Genomic DNA, 21,444 nt, shown 5'->3' with positions numbered 1-21,444 from the left:
GAAATACAGAAAGAAGTCTCCAAGGCAATAATATCCTTCCTACGTGGGTGGACAGTCCTGGAAATAATATTCCAGATGGAGTTTGGTCGCCTATTTGCTTATATGTTTGTCACTAATTATAATCAGCCGTAAAACCAGACCTGATCTTTCTCCCAGATTCATAACAAAGATAATTTCTATATTTCACATTACTTCTACTCTCTGGAGGTTATGAGAGCCAAAACCTTCTACAGCAAAATCTGTTCTCGCTCTCCAAACCTCATGGTGGGTGCTTGGTAAATCCAAGGATAAGGTGAGATAGAGGGCTGAATGCTGATGTGGCTGATGGAACATATTCATCATTTTTCCTCCTCTCCTGAGGTACAGAAAAAAATAGCACAGATGAAAGCCATAGCTCGCATTCTGCACAAAGGGAGCCTAAGGCTTTCGGGAAAACTCTAAAAAGAGAATCTTTCTATGATTATCCATCTCTGCTGGTTTCCCAACTGGAGGGATGAAGTAGGTCATGAAGATCTTTAGCTAAATTCTCAGCTGACTCTAGCATGATAGGATTTATACTTGCTTTTGGACAGCACAATATTAACTTCAACTCCTTTAGATTCATCGGTATTTATTACTACATGACTTAAACCCTCTTAACGCTACCTCTGATTTTGGCTTAATGAGTGTTGCTGAGCCTATACTGAGTCATAGCACTACATGGAGGGTCTAGAAAAGGGTCATTTGAGAAGTAATTAACAAAAATATAACAGAAAGTGATGTCTGTCATCTCTAACATTGACTGACTCCTTTGCATTCACTTGTGTCCATGGCTTTTGGGCTTTCCGTAAGAAAGCTTTGAGTATGACCCAGCCTGAAATTCAGAATCAACTGAAGTCAACTGTAAAAGTCCCAGTGCCTCCATAGAGGAAAGGCTTTAATTCCTCACCTTTATTATAGTTCACATACAGTACAACATAATAATTTAAATAACATATAGTTCAGAGAAAAATGAGAATAAAATACTTTTTAATATTATGATCCATAACATAATAAACATATTATAATGATTTTTATATATGTATGTATATGTACGTATATATGTATGTATATATACACATATGTATACACACACACACACACAGAGGAGTTAACTGAAGATATGGCAACTTCTGCTATAATCTTTGGTTTCTTTGCATTACATTCTTTATATCTGTAGGAGGTTTACTACATAGCAATGCAATCACAGGAAACTGTATTCACCAATCTTTTTATTTATTTAATGTGATCAGTGCTCAAAAATGTTTAATACTAACCAAGTCCTCCAGGGCTTCCTGCTCAAGATGAGTAGTAGTGAAAGTTCCATAAAATAGATGATATTGTGATTTTATAAAGATCAAAGCCAGAAATAAAATACATAAAAGAAAACGGCAAGTCATTTGACTACAGTTCAAAGTATTAATCAAAATATTTCCATGTGTCTGGGAACATTTGTGGAAACTGTACTGGAAAAATATTTGTGCTGTAATGTACTCTTGCTAAAAGCAAACCCAAGAGAAATAGGTGTTCACATTGTAACTTAGGCAGACATAAGTGAGGCAATGTTTACTGGAGCTGTTAAATATGAAGAAACACCAAAAATTGCACAATAAGTGCACGGACTAAATAAAGAAAATTTACATTATACTTTTGCACTGCAACAGCCAACTTAAGATTGATGGGTCATTCATAACCTTCACATGACACGAAAGTGCAAAAGCAAACTCGATGACTATGAGTGGCTTTCATATTCTCAAGCAGAGCTGCAATGTAAAACACAAAAGTAAGACGGTTATGGTGTTGAAATATTTTAGATGAGTCTAAAAGCAAACAAAAATGTCCTGTTTCTTAGGACACAGATAGCAATTCTGCCTGTGGAGCCACTAGCACATTACCCTACTTAGATTCAGAGACAATCTAGAGAACAGCAATATCTTCAGGACGGAAGGAAGTATCTGATTTCACCTGAATATTTTAAACGCAAAGAGCAGAAGTGTTTTTAAAAAGGTTCTTTTAATTAATGAACACATATGCCCCTAATGCATATAACACTGCTGTTGCTGAAACTCCGAGGTAGTGCTGCCAATACTGTGGAAAGTAGAAACATGTATCGCCATTCATTTTCAAGATTAGACTGAAAAAAAATCACTGGAAAGCCCTCAAGAATGTGAAAATGTGCCATTTTATGAAGTGTATAGTATGTATATAGAAAGCAGGAAATGCTATGAATATCCCCGAAAAAAAAAAAAAAAAAAGGATGAGTCCTAGCTTCCCTCTACATATGACTGAGCAGCAGACATGATGAGTAGCAAATCTGGAGCGCCTGAAGCACATCGCATAAAAGTACTGGAGAAGGAAAGCGGCAGGCACCCTGCAGTGAGGGAGAAGGCAAGGCACACCTTACACCCACACACATTTGAAAGGAAGGGGACAATGACACATAGGTAGGGAGATCAGCAATTTCTCATGGCCAACAGCGCAGGAGGGAGACAAGTGACATTGAAATGCCACTGGGAACAAACAGCTCTTTTCAGCCAGTGGTGAAATGAGCTCACCAGGCAGCGTGCAAAGTTCCAGCTTCATGGCACCTTGCTCAGAGGTTGCCAAGGACCAGGGAGGTTTGAAATGTGTAGTTACTCAGAGCTGCCTTGCTGTTGACATTTGAATCATTCCAATTAAATGAGACAGGCCAATAATTTGCAGGATTGGTGATGTGAAGAGATGATTTCTTGAGAAGAAGTAAGACCATTTCTAGTAGAGAGGGCCTGAAAGTCCCTCATGTCCAGAAGCTCTCCTGGTCTACAGCAGCTGAAGCAGTTGTTGACAGGTTCTAGTCTAAAGCCCCAGCAAATGAAGCTTTCTGACACAGAAGCAAAAAAACCCACCACACAAGCAAACAAACAATGCCTGTCCCCCCCACCATGTTTTCACATTTTCCCTTTAAGGCAGTATTCTGTCCACATGGATATGAGCAATCTTATCTCCAAACCAAAATAAAATTGTCTTGCATAAAAGTTACCCAAATGACAGAGTTAACACAAGCTTGATTCAGTTAGTCATCTAAATGAGATTACTCAAAAATGATGATACAAGTCAAAAACTTCACCACCTGGTCTCCAGCAGAGCCAAGACAAGGGAAAGTCAAAACTCTTAGGCAGAGTTTTTTAGATATGACCTAATACTACTATTCACCACTACTTTTCCAGTCATCTACTTTTCTGCGTCATTTGTCATACGCCAAGGTGAGATATGTGTAAAGAAACCAGTGGGATGCTTTTTTGCAGTCATTTCTTACATACATATGAGACTTGGTCTTGCCATTTAATCTTTGTTCATATTAGTCATCCCACTGACTTTGACAATTTACATTTGTGAGTAATCCTTACTTAAGTGACAGCACTAAATCTATAAGAAATGTACCTCACTTGATTTTCACCAAAATGCTTGGAAGTCTAGTACGCTTGACCACTGAAGGCAGACAGACACTGAGGACAGACATTTTTCTATGACGTTGTGCTTTGAGGAATGATGCTGAGAGCAATCATCGCATGATGGGTTTTTACAGCCACCATAACAACTAAGAATAGTAAAATGCGTATTAAAATACTGAGCAGTTGGCTCTCCTATGACAGTAATTATCAGTGAGTCATTTGTTGAAGCCACTATGCTTTGCAAAATAGTTGGAAATGTGTTCTATTGAAGTGAAAATTGAGTAGTAAACTTAAAGACACCAAGAGCTATAAAAAGTTTGTCACACAGCAATGATTAGCAGGAAGACAAGAAGAAGCCTTTGTTCTGTGCAGGGGATGTCTGTGCTACTGTTTTGTGGTTATTGTAAGTTAAAGCTGTGTAAGCACGGGGCAGGCTAATTATAGCCTTGTGAGAGAATGGAGAGTGGAGCCTTAGACCCTTGCTCTCAAGGACTGTAGAGACTCTGGAAAACACCCTTAGCAGGAATCACTGAAAAGCATGGTGCTGGCTGCTCAACAGCTGTTGTTGTATGGACTTCATAATTTAGAGTCAGGCAGATGGCTTAATTCAAAATGTTGCTCCTGCAATTCTCTGCTCAGCTACGTGGTAACCTTGGAGGACTAGAAATAACATTGCCATCATTCCTCTTCACCCATAACATGCTCAGATGACTAAAGTTTTTCCTTCTATGCATGCAGCAGGGAGGTGACCTTGCAGATGAGTCCAACTGGGACCTAGAGTTGTGGGAAACTGGGACTTCTTCTACTCAAGTCCTGAGCAGGGCTTTGTCTGATAGACGTTTGGAAAAATCTCTACCAACCACTGCTTGTATAAACCCCTGTTGCATTGGTGGCTTCCTAGCTCTTGGACTGCAGAGTTCTAAAACTGATGTCCATGAGGGTGGGTAAAAAGTGGCCTAATATGCAGAAAAAGAGTTAAAAACTCAGCAGAGCGGACACTAATAACAAAAGTGAGCTTGCCTTCATTCACTATGGGAGAAGGCTATCTGCATTTCACCACTTACTTCGACAGTTTATGCATTGAGCAGGCTGGACCCAGCCCTGAAGAACATCCTGTATTACCTGGGATAAATAGATAGTCATCGTGGATTTGTGAAAACATATTGTATTCATTCTGTCCTGAACCACCCTCATTCACCACATGCAAAAAGCTACTTATTAGCTAGCTCAGAAATAGTTCTCTAAAAATAAGTATCATGGAAACACACAACAACGTATACATAGTTTTCTTCATTGTGTTTCATGCATGAAACAGATGGCAAATGCAAAAAAGATCTGAATGTAGTAAGAGAGTGGGGTTGGAGAATGTGTAGTCCAATGAAGCCAGTAAGGCTCAGCAGTCTGTAAACAAAGCTATTTCAGAGATATCTTATCTGTTAATGCCTGTGCCTTTCCTTTAGATAGGAGATGGAAGTCTAGTATGTTCATCTGTTTCGACTACCATATTCTTGTTCTTCATGCATAAGCACCAATCCCTCAACAACGTGCAGTACAAATCTCTTACGTTAGAACATGTAGATATGGATACAATCTATTATGAAATTAAACTGGAACTAGAGAAAAGGAAATCCCGATTTAGTGTTCCATATACTGACATGGTTGCAACACTTAAAGAGTTACAAGTGTCTTCTCTCCAGAAAAATTAATTCATTTATGACTTTGGAGCTGCTGCTAACACAAGTCATAGCAACACAGGAAAACATTGAGCTTGACTATAATCCTGATCTTACATTTAGCTGTCTGAAACACAGCGCAAAGGTTTGAAATAATGCAGTAAGTTGAGTAATGTTTTAAAAAGCCTGCAGTGTTAGTGGCAAGCTAGCTTTACATAGGATTGCTAGCCATCCAGTATTCCAGTGAAATATTTTTATGTTAGACCAACTAGAGAAATTATTTGAATTCACTCTAAAAGCTGAGCTGTGGCAGTCCAAGAAAGAAGGGGGCAACAAACTAAAGGGATGGAGGTTTTTTCCCTGCCATCCCATTATTATTGCCTGCACATGGCACACACCCTTGCAAGCCACCCAACCCCCTTTGGAACATTGCAGAATCTGTCCTTTATGTCTGCTAGTGATGACACATCCCATAGGCAAATTTTCTCAAGATTTGTTAAGTTAGCTTCTGAGGTGCCTTTCCTCACATTCAAACAGAGAAGGAGACACCAGATAGGGAGAAGGACAGAGCTGAGGAGAGCTGGTACTTGCCCAGGGGCAAAACGTGATGTAGCTGCATGGGTTTGTGTTTGATGTGTGAAACACTAGCTGTGAACTTCTTACCGAGGGGTGAGAGAACCATGGTCCAGAATTAGGTCAAGGGGACCAGGCTTCCACGGCTGGTGATGAGGAGTACAAAAAGATCTGGAAACTAAATATTCTCTCAAATGTCCCCAGAAAAAATCTGAAGGAAATAAGGCATCAATGAAGCAAGACTTCCTGAGGGTATTTAACAGTGAGTAAACACGGAAAGAGTAAAAGATTGTTTCTTTTTCTAGGCCAAATCCCAAATGGTCTCCATGCAATTCGTGAAAAGAAGCCTAGAATTTGTCTCCATGGTCCCTGTAAGTTCTAAGGACAAGGCCAAGTTTTTAATTTGATTTTACTTGTGTTTGGCTCAAAACATGTGTGAGAAGAAAAACACTATTTCCTTGCTACAAATAGTCTTCTGAAACATGAGCCTTTTCCCTATTAAACTCAGTCCATGTCTAGAAGGCACAACACACACCATCTTGAGCTATATGAGCTTAGGAAGACAGTTTTGATACAAAAGTCAGCTAAGTGGTAGTTGATGCAGCTGTAGTCCTGCCTAGCATCCCTAAGATAAACTCTGCTTCGGCTAATTAGCCGTAAATGAATGCGTTTAAGTCTCAGAAGAATAAGCATGGGCAATTCCTTCCAGACTGACATATTATTCTAACAAAAAGCTGTTTTATTTTTCTGTCAACAGTTCTCACAGAGATGAACTGGTGTTAGTTCCAGTGGCCAGTAATGGGAATACAGTAAAATGGTCAAGAACACTTTTCACCCAAATCCCCAACTTGCCATTTTTGTTTATTGTTCCTCAGATATTATTCTTAGAATAAAATCTGTTCCTTCACAGAACAGAAAGAAAACAATAAAACCTACTAAAAAGAAAGGTTAAAGAAGTGTTTAGCAAGACCATTTTCTCAGCCACAGGTTCTCAGCCCTCATTCCTACCCCAGGCCATGGGTGACCTGCTCGCACAATTTGTGAACTGGTTTCCTGTGGAAAAGTTGGAATCAAGCAGGCAGCAGGATATGGGGAGCTGAGTAGTTTCAGAGCTGACAGAAGCCGACTGCTACCCACCAGCTTTTGTGGAGTTCCTTCATGTTCTTTTCCATTACATGACAAAAGCACATTCTTTAAAGGATGAAGGAGATGGTAAGAGGCCCCAAAGTTGCAAATAAAGACAGACAACCACTTCCAGAATGCCTCACTCAATATATGTCCTATTCCCTTTTATGTTCCTGAGTTGTACTTGAGAAAAAAGAAGACCGATAGGGACAGGTTGGTTGAATTGCCACTAACACTTGGGATGATTCTTGGGGCAATCACAGAGCTCTGCAGCATAGCAGGTGCATAGTGAGTCCTCTGCTGCTGGGAAGAACTTGGTCTACTGTCTATATGCAATGCAGCCTCTCTGCAGTACACTTCAGTAAGCTGGGCTTGGTACAAGACCACCATATGACAAAAAAGGGGCTCTGCTGCTCTGTCCTCCCCAGCACAGAAAGAAGTTAAACTGAGCCTAGAGGAAAAAAAAGGTTGAAACATTTCTTTGCAAACACAGACACTTTGATCAATAGGAATCTTCAGGTAATTGAGCCAATTTAGTGCTCCCCTCCTCAATGGGTATCAGATCCAGAACTGGAACTCCTCCAAAATAGGGTCAGTTGCAGGACTAACCAGGGCAAAAGAAAATGGATATTTTGCTGTCCTTCTTGCAGCCTTACTCCTCCTCACCCTTCATTTACCACTCCCATTACAGAAGTCCCAGGCAAATATCTTTCTTGCCCTCTCAGGACAGTCAGCCCTGTTCTCGCCTCCCTTTAAGGCTGATAGCCAGTCTAGCTTTGCGATGGACAGCCTGCAAGCCCAGGGCCCCCCAGCGCTGAGGCACTTTGTTCAACAGGGTACCCTAGCACTGGGAAGTCTGAAGGCCTGGCATTTTGTCTCCTCAGCAGACTGCTGGGCAGACTGCAAAGGAGCTGGGTTGGCAAGCTGGTGTGAAACCGGGCAAGCTTTTGACTGAAACCTGCCTGGCAGGCGAGTTTGGAAATGTGCCTGTGTTTTGTCAGAAGATTTGTTAGACACATTCCCACAGAATGTTCTGATTTTGATTAATCAGCATTTCAGGGTGGGTATCGTGTTTCCCTGGAACATTTCGGACCATCTTCACTGATGATAAGCTGCACGTTTTCAGCACACCCCATCGCAATGATCCTTCAGTGCTTCCCACTCAAAATGCTCATGCCGACAAGAGACTGAGTGCTACCCTGCAGGAATGCTAAGCTCCACCGTGCCTGTCATGAATAAGGGGAGGGTATGACATGGGCAAAGACTCTAGGCCTGGGCTGTTTGACGTTGGAGGAACATTTTGCAGGCAGACAGAGAGAAAAAGCCCTTCCCATGCATTAAAGTACCTCACAAATATTCATAATTGTGAGTTGCATTGCTGAAGTTAGTTCATCTCACACAAACCTCCTCTCAGTTTGCAATTTAATATTATGAATTACAGGCACTAGAACTGCTGAATTAGGAAAATAGGGACATGGAAAACATTATGCAGGTTAAAGAAAAGCAACTCCTATCATTCTCTGCTTTGCTTTCTCTGTTCTTTCTTCTCATTACTGCCCCCCTTCCCCAGTGTGTCTGGTATAGATTTTAAAAGCCAATGTTATATGTTTTTGTCCTTGTCTTTTTGAGAATAACAAGAAGGTTCTGCTTGCTCTGACAAACTGAACTTATTCTCAGGCCCTGTATTTCAAAGCAGGGTTTGACACACAGGAAACCCAGAAGAGAATAAGCCTGTCACACTTGTTTTTCTTTTTGGTTTAACTGATTCATTTATTTTCTTTTAAGATATTGTAGGGCATATAATGATTCTCCCGCACTTCCTTGCATTTATGACTCATGAGGTAGGCTGAGTCTAAGAGAGGGGCCAAGCCACAAAGTTCACATACAGGTTCTTGTTTTTCCAAGGTCTGAGGAAGTTCAGATTTGAGGTTTTGGGTTTGGACCATCTCAGGAATGTACAAGGATTCAGTTCCTAGCTAAGTAATTTGACACATTTCTCTCTCCTTTCCCTTCCAATCTTACCACTTTGGATTTTATTTCACTGATTGTGTTAGCCATGACTAGAAAAATGAATAAAAAAGTCATCACTGTTACCTTGTTCTTCTGCTGGGGGGGTGGAAGGGAGAAGGAACAGAAATCTTCCACTGGATGATAATAATATTTCCCACACTTGCAGTCACCTATGGCTAACCAGTTACTTATATTGCTACTTATCACTAGTATCTGAGTGTCTCACGGGTAACATCAGTGGCAATGACAAAATCCCTAATGGACTGCAGGACCAAGGATTTTCAAGCTCTTCTTTTTCAGGTCAGATATCTCTTTTTTGGGGGAGTGAGGAAGCTATTAGAGTTTGGCAATGAAAAGATGTATCTGAAAGGAAACATTTATGACAAAAAGGCTGCCTCAATGTAAAGGGTTGTTCTTGTTTCTGAAAACTGTAGAGAGTTGTTCTTATTTCTGAAAACTGCCAGTCTCAAGGCTTCTCATCTTCTCTACTGAGGTAACTTAACAGAGGACATTTTGTTCCTAGTTCTCAAATGCTTGTCTTGGACTTTGAGATCGGTATTGTCCAGAGGCACACAGCTGTATCAATGCACGGGCTGATTTTGATACTACTATGGGACACAGTGGAAGCAGATAGCCCTGAACCAGAATTTCTCCAATGGCTTCTGTCCAACAAGACTGGGAGAGTGGCAAGTGTAACTTTTCCCTCCTGAATCGCCCCTCATTTTGAAATTCTACGGAGATCCATACCATTTCACAATATCCATGTGAGTATCGTGGACTTAGTGCCCACCTATGGATTTTTGACTAATTTAAACATGACCACATGTAGAGCATTAAACTGCTTACAGGAAATCAGGCTTCAGATAAAGACCAGCAGGTGTGAGCTGGGATCAGGCAGGAAGGCTGCTCTGAAAAGGTTCAACTGAAAGGCACACAGGTCTCTTAATCAAAACAGCAAGAGACCCTGGCATTTGCATACCATGCAAGGACCCCCAAATGCCCTCTTCCAAGTTCAGTGTGCTAAAAAAAGGCATCCCTCTCTGCTCATGAGGAACCTGTCCATCAGGAGATTCATACTGTGGTCATTTCTAGGATGGATGACTGTAGTATGGAAGATAGTGTCTGGGCTCTAACACTTATCATGGCTGCCTCTGACTCAGGCCAGTATAATCAAATTAATCTAGCATTCAAGTTCTTTCTATGGTTTCCACCCAGCTTTTAATGCCAATTTAAGCATTTGGTTAATTTGTAGATCAGGCCTCAACTTCATCAAAGACTGGTTTTTGATGTAGGGCTAATTTTACTCCAGCAAGTGATCAGAATCCTAACTCACCATAAAATGTGCAAGTGCTGCTAGCTCTTCACCCTTTTTATTTCATTTTCTGCATGTTGCTATGTAATACCCTCTGCAATCCTGTCTCTCAAAAATCACACATATGCATGTACACTTTTGAAATATGTAATTAATTTCTTCAGGCATATTTGCTTTTTCACAAGTTGGTGGGAAAAACATTTTATGGCAATATAAAGCTTGGCCCTCATACATAAGAAAGGAAATAGCGATAACTGGAAGTTTAAGAGGGAAGAAGTGGAACTGTGTGGAATCAACATCTTGAAACACACCTTCGATGTTAAAATCAAGACAGTAATTTATCCTGATAACTCAAATAAAACAAGATTCATTTAGGAAAGAACTAAAGACTATGTTATGTTTGCAATTTAGCATTAATAGAGAAGTACCAACTGGTTTTTATTGGCTAGAGGTAGCATCAGTAAGGTGGCTAGGGAGATGAGGAACTATGAAGAGTAAAGACTGGTATCTGTAGTAAATGTGCGATGTAGATGTGCAGATTGTGACTCAAACAGAAACATAACCTCTTTGAAGTAAAAGATCACACTATGGGCTATTATGGTCGGTACGTTGACAGTCCTCATCAGCAAAAGACTCTAATGTGAAAAGAAAGCAGGAACTTCTCCATACAGATCACATGGCCAAGAGGTAATCTTCAAAAAAAAAGTAGAGGAAATAGCAAATTGGTGGTAGTAAGACAAGGAAACAGGCATAGGAGAAGCATGAGTAAACAGAGGTTATGGAGGTCAGTAAAGATGCCAGAAGGAAACTGGATGCACAGATTAACGGGGCTGGACTAAATGAGACTGACTAATGCCACTACTTTGGGCAAGTTACAGAAGGCAGAGAACTTGACCATGAGAACCAGTCCAGTCTTTGGAGTGCAGGAAGAGCCTAGAGTAAAAGTATCAAAGGCATGGTATAGGAGAACCATACACCGCCAACTGGTGGGCAAGCAAGCATTGAGGGTGTTTACTGTATAACCTGACCTCAGATGATGGGACACAATAATCTAGCTTTCAGTTAAATTTTCTCAGTATGGAACTGGGATATTCCTTCCATGTTCACTTTTCACAGCTGTGCTTCATGACTCAAATTCACTCAGTTTATTCCAGTCGTAAATCTTGCCCGTATCCTTCAGTAATTTGAAAAGAATTAGCCATAGGCGTTCTGAAAAAAAGCACCCTAGTAATAAACCATATCACTGGATGTAGAAATACCATTTGTTGTATTATTCTATTTCAACTTACAGATTAAAGGCAACATAAAGTGTTTTTTTCCCTCCCATTCTGTTCCATCTCCTTCCTTCTTTCTGTATTTGCAACAAATAAAAATAAATTTATTTTAATCAATAAAATACAAGTGTTTGTCACACAACAGTTTTCTGCAACAAACTAAACAAACCATCAATGTCAGCACTTGTGCCCTGACTGACTCTACCAACCAAGCCAATATTTAACTGATTGTTCATATTGAGTCTTTTTTATGAGCCTTATGTTATACAGGGTGCAGCAGCAAGAAAGAAAGAGGGTCTTGCGTTCCTCTGTGCAGAATTTGGTTACTCAGGAGTACACATTAGAGAAAACTTCATTATTACAGCAGGTACGATTTTTTTGACAAGGGTATGTCCTGGTACCCCAGTGACTGATTCATCACCTGTTATCCAGGAATATGGTCTGCTACTCTTCAGTGCACAACCACTCTCTGAGTGTGGCAGAATAGCTCATATACTTGCCAGTAGCTTTTATTTAATTCCTGGCCTCTACAGAGCAATGGCCACACCTCCTCAGTGGAAGAAATGAGATCAGGCTCCTCTGTATCATGGCATATGTCAAGATTAGCTCCAAGGACACCTCATGGCTAAAGAGCAAAAATAAGCTTTTTGAGATTTGCACACCTCTCTGTAGGTCGTGGTCAAATAAACCCCACGAAAGCTGACTTCATGTAGATCAGATGGGGTTTTAGCTGCCCTCCGCGTGGCTACCTGTGACCATCACATCTGTATAATACTGCCAGGTTTCATACTTCAACAGCTAACAGGGATTTATGCAGTGAACACCGTGTCAGCACAGTGTGTTTTCTACTCCTCTGAACTATGCTAGATGGAAGCTGCAGTGGTCTATGTTAGTCTTCAAAATGGTCACGCTCTGCACATAGGACCAGACCTCACCCAGCCAAAAATGTTGCGTGTTCAGTGCTGACTGTGGGCTGAGCTTATAGGTATTTCTAATCCAAGCAGAGGGAGCTCCAGTTTCCCATTGTGAAGCACCAAGGCTTTTATTATGGGCTCATTAGAGCAGATGCTCTGTGGGTTGCGCAGTCATAAACTAGTTCTTGATTACTGTTACCTCGCTGCTGGTTAAGTTGTTGGTGTTCTTACTCACTGCAGGCTGAACTTTGGAGCCGAGCCAATTTGGCATTTGTACTTTCTTCTCAAGAAGCAAGTTTCTGTATTTCTGTTTCTCATATCCTTCACCATAAATTCAATGACTACTCATCTTTTTGATGTGTCTGAAGGTGATCTGTCTATGGTTATTGTCATGGCTTACCAGCAGAGCTGTTGGGGAAAGGGACTGTCAGAGACATGAAACTTGTCCAGTTATCATATAAACAGAAACTTGTCCAGTGATCATATAAACAGAGACTTCTCCAGTTATCTGTATGCTGCTCCAGATTGGAGGCAGTCACTAGTATCCAGCTTTCTAGCAGGTTGACAGTGAACTTTGCAAAGGCTGGAAGCTGTGAGTCACTCCTTGACCTCAGGAGTGAAGCAGATTAACCTCCAACTTACAGCTAGAAAAACCTCCCTAGCACCTGAGGCCAGCAACATGGGTTCCCTGGCAGCTTCTTTGTCTGACATATTTCTACATCCTGTCCCTTTGTACAATACATGCATAGCTCTGAATAACATGGGTTTAGGCTTCTGAATTTAAAAATTTTATTTGCTCTCTAGAGTAATATCAGGTGGGTATTTCCATTTCTGGGCTCTATTTAAGTATCTGATCATCACCCATGCATGGATGCCAGCAGTTTCTATTTCCTTTTGCAAAATGCTCAAACAAATCTGGGCATTACCAGCCATCTGTGTTTGTTGCTGAAGCTGCAGTAACATGTGCTATACATGATTGGACATTACTGGGCAAAAAGTCTCCAAGAAACAGGTTCCTCTTTGTCAAGGACTGGCATATGTTTCCTAAAACCATACAGGATTCACTTTCAAAGCGACTTGCTGCTGTTACAGAGCAGGTATCAGAGCTGCTACTGCACAGACAAAACTCATTGTTGTCCTGGACAAAATTTTATGAGGATGACCAGGCAGTTTGGAATGTGCAAGGAGAGCTAGCCAGAAGATTTTTATTTTCTGAAGCCTGAGCTATGTACAAAGCCTGAGTGGTGTACAGGGCTGGGGTCAGGTGACCTCCTTCCCAGTGCCAGGCTGCGGCTGGGATGTGGCCCGTCAGGCGCCCAGTGAGATGGGATGCCACTAAGCAGCAGCCTCAGCATGGCTTTGTTTTTTAATAAGGCATGTCCCAGGCAGTATTAAGCACTGTGAGGAGATGCTTAGCTAGGGAAAGCTAGCACGTGGTCCTTACCACTGGGCTGGAGATAGCGAATCCTGAAGGGTCACTTATGCCAATGTCTCCATTTTGCTACTTCATCAGCTTGCTCAGCTTCTTCACTCATCCAGTCATCTTTCTTCCTGACCCTCAGCTAAGTATTTGAACAATAAGGATCATTACACTGGTTATACATTATAAACTTAATTTTACATTGCAATAGTTCTGGGTTTGATAGAAATTTAAATAAAGAGGCTAACTAGATTGGTGAAAAACTGAAGAACAGTAAGATGACAAGGGAAAAAGAGGGAAGATGGCGGAGTCAAGAAACAGCTGGGGTGGTGGAAAGAGATCCCGACATCTGGCTGCACAGGTGACACACCCTGCCCAAACCATGCCTTGCTTAGACCGTATATATACTTTTATAAATACACAAACTCCACTGGTTCTATTCACCATTTGGCCTGCAGCAAACTTGCAAAGTAGTTTATATCGATACAGAGGACCTTTGAATGTATGCAGCCTGCTTAAGTTGAGTGTATTTTCTGCAAATGTAACCACCATGCCAGTGAGCAATATTCTAGAGCCAATTTTAGTGAGAGGACACTGATGTAATGGCATGCATGATTCAGGAGCCCCCTGCAATGATAAACTGCCACTTTTATACACCACTGTGACAGCTGTAGTGGGGAAAAGCACCATGAGATGACAGAGGTGAGGCTTGAAATTTAGAAAAGGATTGTAGAAAGTTTTGTTTCATGATAGCACAATATCACAGCATATCAGGCACAGTGTGTTCTCCCATCTCCACAACAAGGAGCACGTTAGTAATTTTGACCTTCACACCACAAGCTGCTTAATATTTCTAGATGTCTGTATTTCTTAAACATAGACATATTGCTGATCGTGATTTCCTGTGAACCATGTGTTATTAGTATTAATACTGCAGTGGGTTAGATGCGCAGAGCTGTTGAAGCTGTTTAAGACAGTGACAGCAAAGCAAGTAACTCCTACTCTCCTCCTTAGACCAAACAAAAGCTTCAAGTAGTCCTGCAAGTTCTCTAGTTTTAAAGACACACATGAAGTGCAGCCCTCAGAAATGTCTTCAAAACAGAAGTAAATTTAAAGAAATAAATTGGATTTTCCTTTGCCATTTTCTGTGCTCTTCAAAATGGAATTGCCATAATACGAACAGCAGGGGGAAAATAAGCAGTGAAAGAAAATCACCATTAAAGCACTAATCGTGAAGCTGACAAATGTATTTTCATAGTATTATTTGAGTTCTAAAGATAGCTCTGAAAAAGGAGGTCAGCCTGGAATTGGGGCATTAAAAAAATGTTGGTTAAAGACAGGAAAGGTCACGACTGTTTGCACAGTGCTCTACTTTCTCCATTTAAAAAAAATACAGTTAAGGAGACATGATGATTCAGTGCTGGAGGAAAAAAAGCAATGTGTGTGATTGGTGAGCGCACTCGCCCCATCTATGAAATCATCTACATGTGTGGCTAGATGAACATCTGCTGCATAAAGTCAGCACTGGTTTCAGTATGCCACAAAACAATTTGGCTTTTGCTTATTTTCTGGGGAACAGTACAGGAAGAATGTATGCTATACCCGAGTAGCTAATAATGTAGCATTTAATAATGACACCAGTGAGCAAGCAATGCTAATAAAATTCAGTATCTTTGTCTCAAATGTGTTGTTAATCCAACGTGATTCAGAAATGGATGAACGGGGGTGGGAAAGTAATCAAGCATACTTGTTTACGCTATTTCCTCTATTCTTTATCAAGAAAACTAAATGCCAGCATGTGATCAGCTCTGACTCCAGCACACAGTGCATTTGCAATGACTGTTTTGATGGACTGCTCGAACTGATGGCTCGAACTGAGAAAGATCATCCAATAAATTCAGCATATACGTACAATATAAATCTGGCCTGTATTTATCAGTGATTAAGTATGACAGGGAGTAGTAGCTTATCCAGGAAATTCCATATGCTACGTGGGCCAGATCCTCAGCTGGTATAAACCAGTTTAGCACCAGTGAAGTACTAGCAGTACAGTAGGGACGATAATAACTGCCAAGCTTGATGCTGCACCATGTGTGATATTCCATGCCAATTATTTAACAAGCTTATTAGGTATTTGCATCTAATTTGCATATAACCAACTTCCTTTTTGAAAGCCTTCACTACTGCTGTGGGGGTGGAAAGCAGCCCTGCTGAACAAAACCCTCAGCTTAACTACTGAGCAGTCACCAGTGGAGGTTTTCATAGCCACTCACATTTCTGTAGTGTCTTCCCTGTGACCATCAGACCTATACTGCATCTTCTAGTAACTAAAAATGATGGCAAGGAATTTGTGTCTAGGGGCTGCAACTGAGAGTCCTTGCCTCTCCCATCCTACTCCCTGTCCCCAGCCCCAAAATCTTGTGCCTTATAGCAGCCACAAAACATCAATTACATGTGAGCAGGTTTAACTCTACAGATCCAGGTGAGATTTATGTTGGTAAACTACAGCCCAAAGATTATCATCAACAATGTTCCCAGGCATTTAGTCTACTAATGGAGTGTTAGTAATCTTCACAAGAGAGGTATCAGAGGTTCTTGGGAAGGTTCCTCTATGCAAATGGTGGCTGAGATTTGGGAGGCACCAGTCCGCAGGCACACCTTATTTCAGTTGCTCTACCCCACCCAGTTCCTAAAAAGTCAGCTCTCGTGAACCCAAATATCAACAGCAGTAGACTGTGCAAACTCACATCTCTAATTCAATATTTAGATCACAGGAGTATATGTTAGGATGCTGACATTTACACATGTTTTTCTTTGACATGGCTTTGGAATGACAACCTAGGAAAGTGTTGCACACTCCCCCTGTATTCTGCCAGCGAGGCAGTGGTGGAGAAAGTCATGCCATTATCTGCTGGAAAGCAGCCTTTTGAGTGCAACACATTTTGGGAGTGCAAATGTTGGGTTTCAGGATTTCCTGTGTTCTTTTCTTGCTTTGGGAGTAGATTATAATTTAGCTGTCAGAGACGCTTTCAGATTTGGGTTTGCAGGAAACTAAATTCAGGAGAATTCTTTTCAGTTCATTGATCTTACCACTTGAGATAAAAGGTCATGCACATTAAAATGGAGACTTATAAACCTGTCCTGGTTTCAGCTGGGATAGAGTTAATTTTCTTCCTAGTAGTGCTGTGTTTTGGATTTGGTATGAGAATAATGTTGATAACACACTGATGTTTTAGTTGTTGCTATGTAGTGCTTACACCAGTCAAGGACTTTTCAACTTCCCATGCTCTGCCAGGTGCACAAGAAGCTGGGAGGGGGCACAGCCAGGATAGATGACCCAGACTGGCCAAAGGGCTATTCCATACCGTATGACATTGTGCTCAGTATATAAACTGGGGGGAGTTGGCCAGGAGGGGGGACCACTGCTCAGCGACGAGCTAGGCATCAGTCAGTGGGTGGTGAGCAATTGCATCATGCATTGCTTGCTTTGTGTATTATCGTCATTATTATTATTACTACTACTACTACTACTACTGCTACTACTGCTACTACTATTTTGCTTTATTTTATTTCAATTTTTAAACTGTTCTTATCTCAACCCACAAGTTTTCTCACTTTTACTCTTCTGATTCTCTACCCCATCCCACCAGGGAGGGGGAAGTGAGCGAGCAGCTCTGTAGTGATTAGTTGCTGGCTGGGGTTAAACCACGATAAAACCGCTGCGCATCATCTAACCGGCACAAGGATAAAGACCTATTCTGCATTGTAAGCTTGTCTCCTTACTCTGAGATGCAGCATGGCAAAAGAAAGAAGAATGAAGCCTGCAGCAGAGATTTTCTTCAGCTGGTGCTGAGACAGTCTGCTGCCTCAGTTTCTCCCCTTGGAGCTCTCTAGAAGTATCCCACAAAGCCTAGGTCTCAGGCAGTGTTCCTTCTTGTCATCTCATTTAATCCTTTTTCCTTTGCTGTGTTAATTTTCACTGTGTCCCTTCTTCTGGCTCTTCATTCATTCGAAAGGCCAGTATCAACACATTTTGGCACTTGCTGTGCAAATACATGCCCAAGGTGTGCTCAGCATGGTATTAGCAATTCCAACTCCAGTGCTGCCATTAGGTCTCTCAGTGCAGACATCAAATTGCAATACATAATTTTAATGCGAAGTTGTCAACCAGTTATTTTATTATACCTACTGTATAGTATTCCCAGGCGAAGACTATATTAACAATAGAGTTAAGACAGAGAGCATAGATTAAAAATGTAGACAAAATAAGAATTACAAGAATATTGCAATTATCCCCAAAACAAATATTAGAAACCCTTAATATTCAAAGTTCAATCTATACTAATAGAAATTCAGAGTAAGGTCATTGAAACAACCTCAACTGTGACAAGTAGTGACAGCCTGCAATAAACAAGCAAGTTAGCCTTATAACACTAACCCCTGCGGTAGCATGAAATGTTTCTACAGGTTTAAAGTAATTCTTTCTTACTCATGTGCTCTCTTTATAGTGAACTTGTATAGGAACAATAAATACATGTAGTTTTGTTTAGCAGTGTTTGTGGTATGGCTTTCTTCTAAAATAAAGTGGAAAATACGAGAAAAATGGTTGTTATGTTGGACGTACAAACAGCTTTGAACAAAAACCATACGTCTTAACTCTAAGAGACTCAAAAAAAGTTTAATCTTAGCTGTGATATAAATCAGACCACCTGCTTTTATAACATATGTTTTGTCCTGCATTCACAGAGTTCATGACAATGAAATAACATGCATCCTTAGCATGTAATTACATGTTCAACTGCCTACAGTGTAAACAGTGTGCCCTTTAAAAACAGTTACTGGCATATAACTAATTAATGAAATTATTCAGGGTTATTGCCCACATACCAGCAATATTCCTTACAGAACAGTTTACATTCAGGTTTAACCAGTTTGCAGCCCCAGTGCCTTGCCACATTATTTTCCATGATAATGCTTTTATCTGGCTTAAGAAAACCACATTTTAAGGAAAAAAAGCTATGGTACAAAATAAGGCTGGAAATAAACAACACTGAGGGCAAAATCCAGTCTTGGCATCATGAAGCCGTGTGCAGCTACAAGGGAAGAGCTTGTAGCCCATCAGGCTGCAGGCAGAAAGGGTGAGAGCAGCTGCTTAGGGAGAAGCGGGGCTAAGGAGGCACGCATGCTTGGCAACATGCTTTGAGAAGTTGCATATGATCTCACTTCTGGGTCCTGTTGGGAAAAGAAACATCATCTGAAAGGAACCAGGAGCTTCCCCCATAACCTGGCACTCAGGGGAGTCATTGTCTGGAAAAGGATCCCATTCCTGTGCGTGTTGCTCTGCCCTTTCTTTCAGAGTTCAGACTGGCAATTTTTTTTCCCTTAACACCCAAGCCGCAGCAATGTGAGCTGAGGTTATGCTGTTGGCCTGAATTTCCTTTGTTTGCATTGGTTTAAGCAAATTCCTCTTAATCACTTAATGTAATTTAAACATACAGTTCTGGGCCACATGGCTGTAAACAGGTAGGTACAGCACCAGGAGTGTTCGCGGAACTGCCTTTGCTTACACCAAAGGCTGAATTTGGTCCAGTATTTTTGCACAGAAAGGCAATGTGTAATGTTACTGCAACACATTTTCTCTGGCACTGTCTCGCTGCTGTTGGCACAGACACAACTCTTTGATATTGAGTAGGTGAGTGATTTTTCTTGCCAGCTTTCTATCTGTAACTTTGACTCCCAGTAATATTTACTAGCTGCCATCAGTATGGCAGCTTTTAAGTTTCATTTCAGTCGTAGGCCAGCCATTAAAACAAAGCTAGAGGCGGTGCCTGTCCAGACAAGTCATGATATTCTGTGGTGATGCACTTCTGCGTCATCTCACAATGACAGTATGTGCCATGAGGAAGAAAAGGAAGGAGGAGTAGGGGGAGTAGGCTTATGTCTGTATTTAGCAGAAAGCACAAACACACATTTCTGTCTTCATTCCTGTGAACAAAATCCATCCACAGCTCTCTGAAAAAGAACAGACTTGCAACACTGTAAAACAGTCAATAAAATTAGCTGGGGAAGGCTTTTTTTGGGGGTTGGAACAGAAAAAGGTGAACAGTGATGAAATACCAAATTGTACCTCCTACATCTTAAATATTTTAAGACATTAAAGGAGGATAGTTTCATACCAAAAACTACCCATAAGCCACAGGAACCAACTTGTACTTTAACTGCAACGTGTCAACTGCAAGGTATTTTCTATCAAAACATCAACAAATGGGATTCAGCCTGTAGGGCTGACTGTACAAATCCTACGTAATTTATTGCCTCCCTTCTTCTCTATGCTGACGTATTAGTCTACTGATTTACAATAGAGTACTGCAAATACAATGCCTCCTTGAGTGCCTAACAATAGAAATAATTTTCTAATAGTATTAGAAATAATATTCTAATCAAAACATGGGAGCTGAATTAGAAAGGTGCAGTGTTTCCCACGTATGGAGAAGAGCGTGCCTCACCAAGGGAAAGGGGTTGGTGCAGAAGAAACCGGGAGGATATTTGGCTCCACATGTACACGTGCTTTGCTCGATGTGGTTTCACACCACAGCCAGTTGAATGCAACCGGGAGATTTGTTCAAAGGAGCTCTTGCTCCCTGTCCTCCCTCCCCAATTTGTTTGCCTGCTCCTGTTCATATCCCATCTCACTCTCAGGAGTTGCAGGGCTGGCCAGTGAGCAGCTCAGACAGATGGTGGATTAGCCCCTGTGTTGGTTCAGTGAACTGATCCAAGGCACCCTTTGGCAGAAAGATCACTGGATCTGATGTGCTTCTTACGCCTGCTTACGTGCCAGAGCTGCAGCCATCTCTGGCTCCACGTCAGGGACCTGACAGATGAAGCGTCTTGCAATCCTGTTCCACCCCAGGCAGCCACATGGCTCAGCTGGCTCCTTACAAAGTGCTTTGAAGACATGTCGAGCAACAGAAATACTACTTAACGTTGTGAGTATGAAATGTAACTTTCACCTTCTCAGAAGCAGCACAAAGGGACCTAGGCTCACCCACCAGCTAGATGCTGAAGGAGGACAGTGCGGAGCCCGGGCTGAAAGGCAGTGGCAGGGCACACTGAGGAGACATGGGACAGCTGCAGTCACCCCGAACCTCACCTACAGCCAAAGAGCTGACTTGCATCTGTGGGGCTGACAACCAAGCAGCTATTCCCAGCCCCTGCTAAATTAAGTTAAACAAAGACAGCTAATTTTGTAATTTAAAGTGACGGTGTTGACGTTACACCCAGTGCGGCTTTTCTTTGAATGCTGCCCGTCAGCCTGCCCTACTTTCTAAAGGTGGTGGGGATGCTGTAATGAAAGGGATGCAAATATTTCATAATACTAGCACATCTTCATAAAGGCACTATTTCTGAAAATTGCCGATCATCACTCGGGGCTTGTTATTGCGAGCAGCACTCGGGGCTTGCAGCCTAAGGAATGCCAGTGTGCTTCTGCTCTTCACACGACTTGTTTGTCCTGTATCCTCCACATCCAGAACGTTCTTCACAGGTCAGATCGTAATCTCGGGTGAATTGTAAGTAGCACCATGTACCTGGAAATGTCTGCGGAGATACATGATTATGCATGCTGTGTACCCAAGATTAGAGCTTGGCCCAGCACCAGGAGTTAGGAAACCAGACCCTACCCAGGAGTTAAGAAA

This window comes from Nipponia nippon, unplaced genomic scaffold (assembly GCF_047370975.1).
Source record: "Nipponia nippon isolate SJK-2023a ecotype South Korea unplaced genomic scaffold, ASM4737097v1 scaffold_8, whole genome shotgun sequence".
NCBI lineage: Eukaryota > Metazoa > Chordata > Aves > Pelecaniformes > Threskiornithidae > Nipponia > Nipponia nippon.
This window is presented reverse-complemented; position numbering follows the sequence as displayed.